This window comes from Aquarana catesbeiana, linkage group LG01 (genome assembly GCF_042186555.1).
Source record: "Aquarana catesbeiana isolate 2022-GZ linkage group LG01, ASM4218655v1, whole genome shotgun sequence".
Classification (NCBI taxonomy): Eukaryota; Metazoa; Chordata; class Amphibia; order Anura; family Ranidae; genus Aquarana; species Aquarana catesbeiana.
This window is the reverse complement of record NC_133324.1, coordinates 509,653,326-509,659,529: the sequence shown is the minus strand read 5'-3', so window position 1 is coordinate 509,659,529 and position 6,204 is coordinate 509,653,326.

Sequence of the window (6,204 nt, the reverse complement as noted above, 5' to 3'; positions counted from 1 at the left end):
AGGAAAAGGCAGAGCCTTATGGGACTGAGTCTGCTGAATGCTCCTTGGGACCACATACTTGGCTTTAATTCACTAACTAAACGGATTGTTCCTCTTCCCTGTTATCCTTGATGTGATGTTGCTGAGTAACTGTTGCAAGAAGTTTGTGGCAAGAATGATCACGATGCCACTGACAACTATGTTTTCCGTGCCACATATGGAGAAGGACTTTGCAGCTACAGAAGAAGATGCAGTGTTTTTGATTGGACTGATTTATTTATTTATTTTTTTATTTTTTGGACAATTTGTGATAAGTGTCGGGTGCATGGGGTCTCTGAAGAGCATGGTGGGTGATCTGTACTGTAATTGCTGTGAGGCTTATGCCTCAACAGGGGGGAAATGTTGTAGAATCTCATATTAGCCAATGTATTTCATATTATTCATATTGATTTGCATGTATTTTATTGATTATTATTATTATTATTATTATTATTATTATTATTATATAGTAGTGGTTTTATCAATATTATTATTCAATAAGTAAAGCAACAATTATTAATCTTTAATAATGTATACTGTGTTTTCCAGATTTAGAAAGTCTTCATTTTTAAATGCTGAACTTTGGATGACCTCTCTGCTTCTTTCTTATACTTTTATAGTTTACTGGGTGAAAGTTCATTAGAATAGATTCAAGTAATATAGAATTGTCTCAGACAGATAAGAAAACAGGTGGTTAAAATAATTAGGTGGAATACAGGAAAGTTATGTACAGAACATTAATTAAGTTTGACAGGGTCAAACAAAGGTCTGCTTGTGCCCTCATTGAAAATGTTAAAATACATGCATATAGTGAAACATATAAAACATCTGGTGGGGTTATTGAAAGTTAATTGTCTCAAAGTCGTAAATCTGCAAATCCTTGAAGCTAGTTAAATCTTATCAAGATAAGGAGAGTTTGATAACACAGCTGGGTGCCAGACTGTCTCTATACAGGTGTTTTTAATTGGACAAAAACAGTTATAAATCACTTTAATGAACATATAGGAATTTTGGGAATAATTAAGTTTATCTGGTTGTACAACAGGTGTCAGATTTATGGTTGGTTACTTTGATGTAGATCTTAGCGACCAATCATATGTAAGAGAGATGGTTGAGATAAGACTTGTAAAATGGTATATAAATGCAAGCTCTGCAATTGTTAGACAGACAAGTCAGATAGGGGCTCATAAGGCTGAACTCTGTGTATGCTGCCCTATTGCACGGGTCATAGAGGTCAGAACCAATGGGCAAGTATCTGTCCTAACTTGTCTCCTCGTACGAGTCAGAGAAGACTTCTTGACTTGTTCCAGAATGTGGTCTCAGGTGAATTTCCCTCACAAACTTGGTCGAGCTGGAACTCAGAACTCTGTGAGATGACCAGACCACCGGCCAATTGGCTGGTCCCTATCAGGTGACAGGTTCCCAAGAATTGGCAGTAAAGACCCATTCTGGTTCAAGGTGAGAACAATTCACAATTGTTTCAATTGGGTTAGAGGATAAGAATATTTATATCTAATATGCATGCATTGTAAGAAACTGTATAAATTAGACCTGTATATTGTAATACTTTGAACATAAACCTGTATGTTATCAGCTGTTAATAAACCTGCATTGCTGAAGTTCTGCCTGGTTCGATACTTTACTATTCTACTTCAGGACCAGCCCCGCACTGTCTAGAGAGTAGACTGTTTAGTTAGCGCCGGACAGCAAGGATTTACTTTACTGTTTTGTTTATTTTGCAAACCTCCTTGTAAATAAACTTGGCATCCGCCATATTTTTAAGAAAGTGCCCGTTTGCTGACTGTCCTTCAGAAAAGGTGAGCCCCACAAGCTAATCTTCCTACAATAAAAAAATATATATATATACACACTGCCTGCACTGACAAAATATAGAGTAAACACTGGAGAGAGAGAGAGAGAGAGAGAGAGAGAGAGAGAGAATATATATCTCTCTCAAGTACACTGCCACTTACTGAATAACCTGCTTAATCTAAATCAAGCTATCTCTCTGTCCACACCAACAACACTACACATGGCCGCCGTATAAGCAGCCTTATATAGTGTGGGGGTGGACTTGGTCCCCCTGTGCCATGATTGGCCAAAGGCACCCTGCCTTTGGCCAATTATGGCTCTCTTAGCAAAGCACTCTGTGATTGGCCAAAGCATGCAGGTCAGGTGCATTTTTTTGGCCAATCATGATACAGCAATTCACTGCAAACTCGCCTTGCCACAATTCTGTCTCTGAGCTCTTCAGGCAGTTCCTTTTGACCTCATGATTCTCATTTGCTCTGACATGCACTCTGAGCTGTAAGGTCTTGTATAGACAGGTGTGTGGTTTTCCTAATCAAGTCCATTCAGTATAACCAAACACAGCTGGACTCAAATGAAGGTGTAGAACCATCTCAAGGATGATCAGAAGAAATGGACAGCACCTGAGTTGAATATATGAGTGTCACAGCAAAGGGTCTGAATACTTAGGACCATGTGATGTTTCAGTTTTTTCTTTTAAAAAATCTGCAAAAAATGTCAACAATTCTGTGTTTTTCTGTCAATATGGGGTGCTGTGTGTGTACATTTAATGAGGAAAAAAATGAACTTAAATGATTTTAGCAATTTGCTGCAATATAACAAAGAGTGAAACATTTAAGGGGGTCTGAATACTTTCCGTCCCCACTGTATATTTGAAATAAATGCTTTATTATATTTTTGGCAACAACATGGTGTGGGCAGATTTCTGTCAGTCACAGGCTGTGTCACACCTAGGGATGAGCCGAACCCCCCCCCCCCCCCCATTTCGGTTTGCACCAGAACCTGCGAACGGACCGAAACTTTGCACGAATGTTAGAACCCCATTGAAGTCTATGGGACTCAACGTTAGAAATCAAAAGTGCTAATCTGCATGGTATTGTCCTAAAAATGGTTTGGGGACCCGGGTCCTGCCCCAGGGGACATGTATCAATGCAAAAAAAGTTTTAAAAACGGACGTTTTTTCGGGAGCAGTGATTTTAATGATGCTTAAAGCGGGGAAAAAAAAAAGTGAAATATTCCTTTTAAATATCGTACCTGGGGGGTGTCTATAGTATGCCTGTAAAGTGGCACGTGTTTCCCGTGCTTAGAACAGTCCTTGCACAAAATGACATTTTTAAAGGAATAAAAGTCATTTAAAACTGCTTGCGGCTTTAATGTAATGTCTCGACAATATGGATGAAAATCATTGAGACAAACGGCATGGGTACCCCCCCCCCCCAGTCCATTACCAGGCCCTTTGGGTCTTGTATGGATATTAAGGGGAACCCCGCACCCAAATTAAAAAAAGGAAAGGTGTGGGGCCCCCAGACCCTATATACTCTGAACAGCAGTATACAGGCGGTGCAAACAAGACAGGGACTGTAGGTTTGTTGTTAAGTAGAATCTGTTTGTAATTTTGAACTGGTACATTTTTAAAGTGTAGCTCCAGCCAAAAAATCTATTTTTGTTTTTTTGGAAAACATAGGGAAGGGTTATCACCCCTGTGACATTTGTTTTGCTGTCTGTGCTCCTCTTCAGAAGATTTCACCTCACTTTCTGTCACAATGACAAATGTTTTTAGAAAATTTTGGGTTTTTAGTGAAACAAGGATTGGTGATAAAGCATCAGTGGAAAGGAGAAACATTTTTCCCATATTAACTCTTACAGGAGAGAATTTCCCTTCCTAGGGGTAGATTTAATCTCACTTCCTGTTGTCTCCTTCCGTTTGCAAGTAGGAGTCGTTTGTAAGTTGGATGTTTAAAAGTAGGGGCCTGCCCTATATACTCTGCAGAAATTGTGGCCTTAGCTGTTGGTGTTGCCACAACACTGTAAGCCCTCACAGGGCCCTGCTGTGTAATATTAGATCAAGAATTGTAATTACATGCCCCTGTTGAACAGGGGCAGAAAAATTGGGCCTTTGGTGATGCTGGTGCCACAACACTGTAAGTCCTCACAGTTACTCTTGGTGGGCGCTGGAACGGGCCCTGCTGCAAAGAATTGCATCAAAAATTGTAATTGTTAAACAGGGGCTGAAAAATTGGGCCTTAGCCACTGGTGGCGGCGTCCAGAAACAAAAATATTCTTACAAGCTATCAGCATGATCATTGAGGAGGAAGAGTATAGTCATTCAGCATAACAGGATAGTCACTCAGCATCAGCATAGGCAGTCTTGAAGGGATCTGACATTTCAAAATTTATTCGGGTTACATCAGCATTAGGTGCTTGGTATCTGGTGGTGATTCAAGACTGATTCATTTTTATGAAGGTCAGTCAATCGACCGAGTTGGACAGGCGCACCCTGTGATCGGTTACAAAGCCTCCAGCAGCACTGAATGTGTGTTCCGAAAGAACACTGGATGCAGGACAGGCCAGTAGCTTAATTTCATACTGTGCAAGCTCTGGCCAGTGATCCATCCTCAAGACCCAGTAACCCAGAGGATTTTCGGTGGGAAAGGTGTCCAAGTCAGATCTTGCCCCAGGTATTCCTGCACCATGTAAAACAGACGCCGGCGATGGTTGCTGGAACCGATCATACCTTGGGGCTGCGGACTAAAAAATTGTCTGAACGCAACGGTCAGACGGCCACCTTCTCCACCTCTCCTTCTTTGACTGACCGAAGCCTCGGCAACATGTTGTCCAGGAACAGAAGTTTGTAACCTCCCAGTCTCTGGGAACGCATTGCACAGACCTTTCTGCAAGGCCTCCCGAAGATGTTTCATCCCCTGCTCCCTCTGCAATGGCAAGATAAGGTCTGCAACCTTACTCTTGTAACGTGGATCAAGGAGGGTTGCCAGCCAGTATTGATCCCTCTCCTTGATACCACAAATACGAGGATCCTTCTGCAGGCTTAGGGAGGCCATGCAGCGTAGGTTTGCTGAGGCATTCGGTCCGGAGTCCTCTGGGTCACTAAGGCTGACATTATCCGCAGCCACCTCCTCCCAGCCACGTACAAGTCCATGGGTTTCTTGGGACTGTAAATGATCCCTTAAAGACTGCTGCTGATGCTGAGTGCCAGGCTCCACCTCCATGCTGACACAATCCTCCTCCTCCTCCTCCTGTGTGATCTGCGGGCACGCAGGAACACTGTCTGGATAAAGGGGGCCTTGAGAGGTAAGGAAGTCCTCCTCTTCCTGCCTCAAGTGCCCTGTCCATTATTCCATGCAGTGTGTGCTCCAACAGGTGGACAAGGGGGACAGTGTCACTGATGCATGCACTGTCACTGCTCACCATCCTCATGGACTCCTCAAATGGTGACAGGACAGTGCATGCAATCCTGATCATGGCCCATGGCGTGAGGAAAAAAAAAAAAACAAACTCCCCTGTCCTGGTGCCATAGTCGCACAGGTACTCGTTGATGGCCCTCTGCTGCATGGCACCTTTTGACATCAGACCCCATGGTTGGACCTTATGTGCCCCTGGCTCCCACCATTACATACAGACATGCCACATCCCTAAACGACTTATTAGTCAAAAGTGAATTTCAGAGATCAGGGAGGGGAGACCCGTGTAAAACAATGGGAACGTTTCCCTGTGGCTCATGTGCGTATTGCAAGTACATGGACCACAGAAGAAACCTCTATTTACCCAATGGAATGCGATTCACACCCAAACCTTTTTCTAACTGTCAGCCAATGCAGTTGTCTATTTAATAATATGCAGCTGCAACTGCTTTTATGTGGGCAAGGCCATACAGAAACTTTGGCAAAGACTGTATCGTCATATTAAAGCTATGCAGACTGGTGACCCTGATGTACCCCTAGTTAGACATGTTCGACTTGCCCACAATGGTACTTGCCCAAGGATAAAAGTATTGGTCTTGGACAGAATACACCCCAGCTCTCGGGGAGGAGACCTTGACAAACTCCTCCTGCAACGAGAGCTTAGGTGGATATTTAACCTCAATGCCACGGTGCCCCCCGGCCTCAACGAGGCCTTTAATCTCAAGCCCTTTTTACCTGGTTTCATGTCAGGCTTCTATGACAAAGATCAATAAATAGAGGCAATTCATTATTCTTTTCCTTCTTGGCCATTATTTTTTCTCATTCTTCCCCCTTTCTTCTTCTTCTTTCCTTTCTTTTCCTTTCTTTCTCTTTTTCTGTCTCCTTTTTCCTTCTCCAAATCTATCAGCACAATATGATTATATGTGTTATTTGTCATTTGCTGTATTTATACTGTATA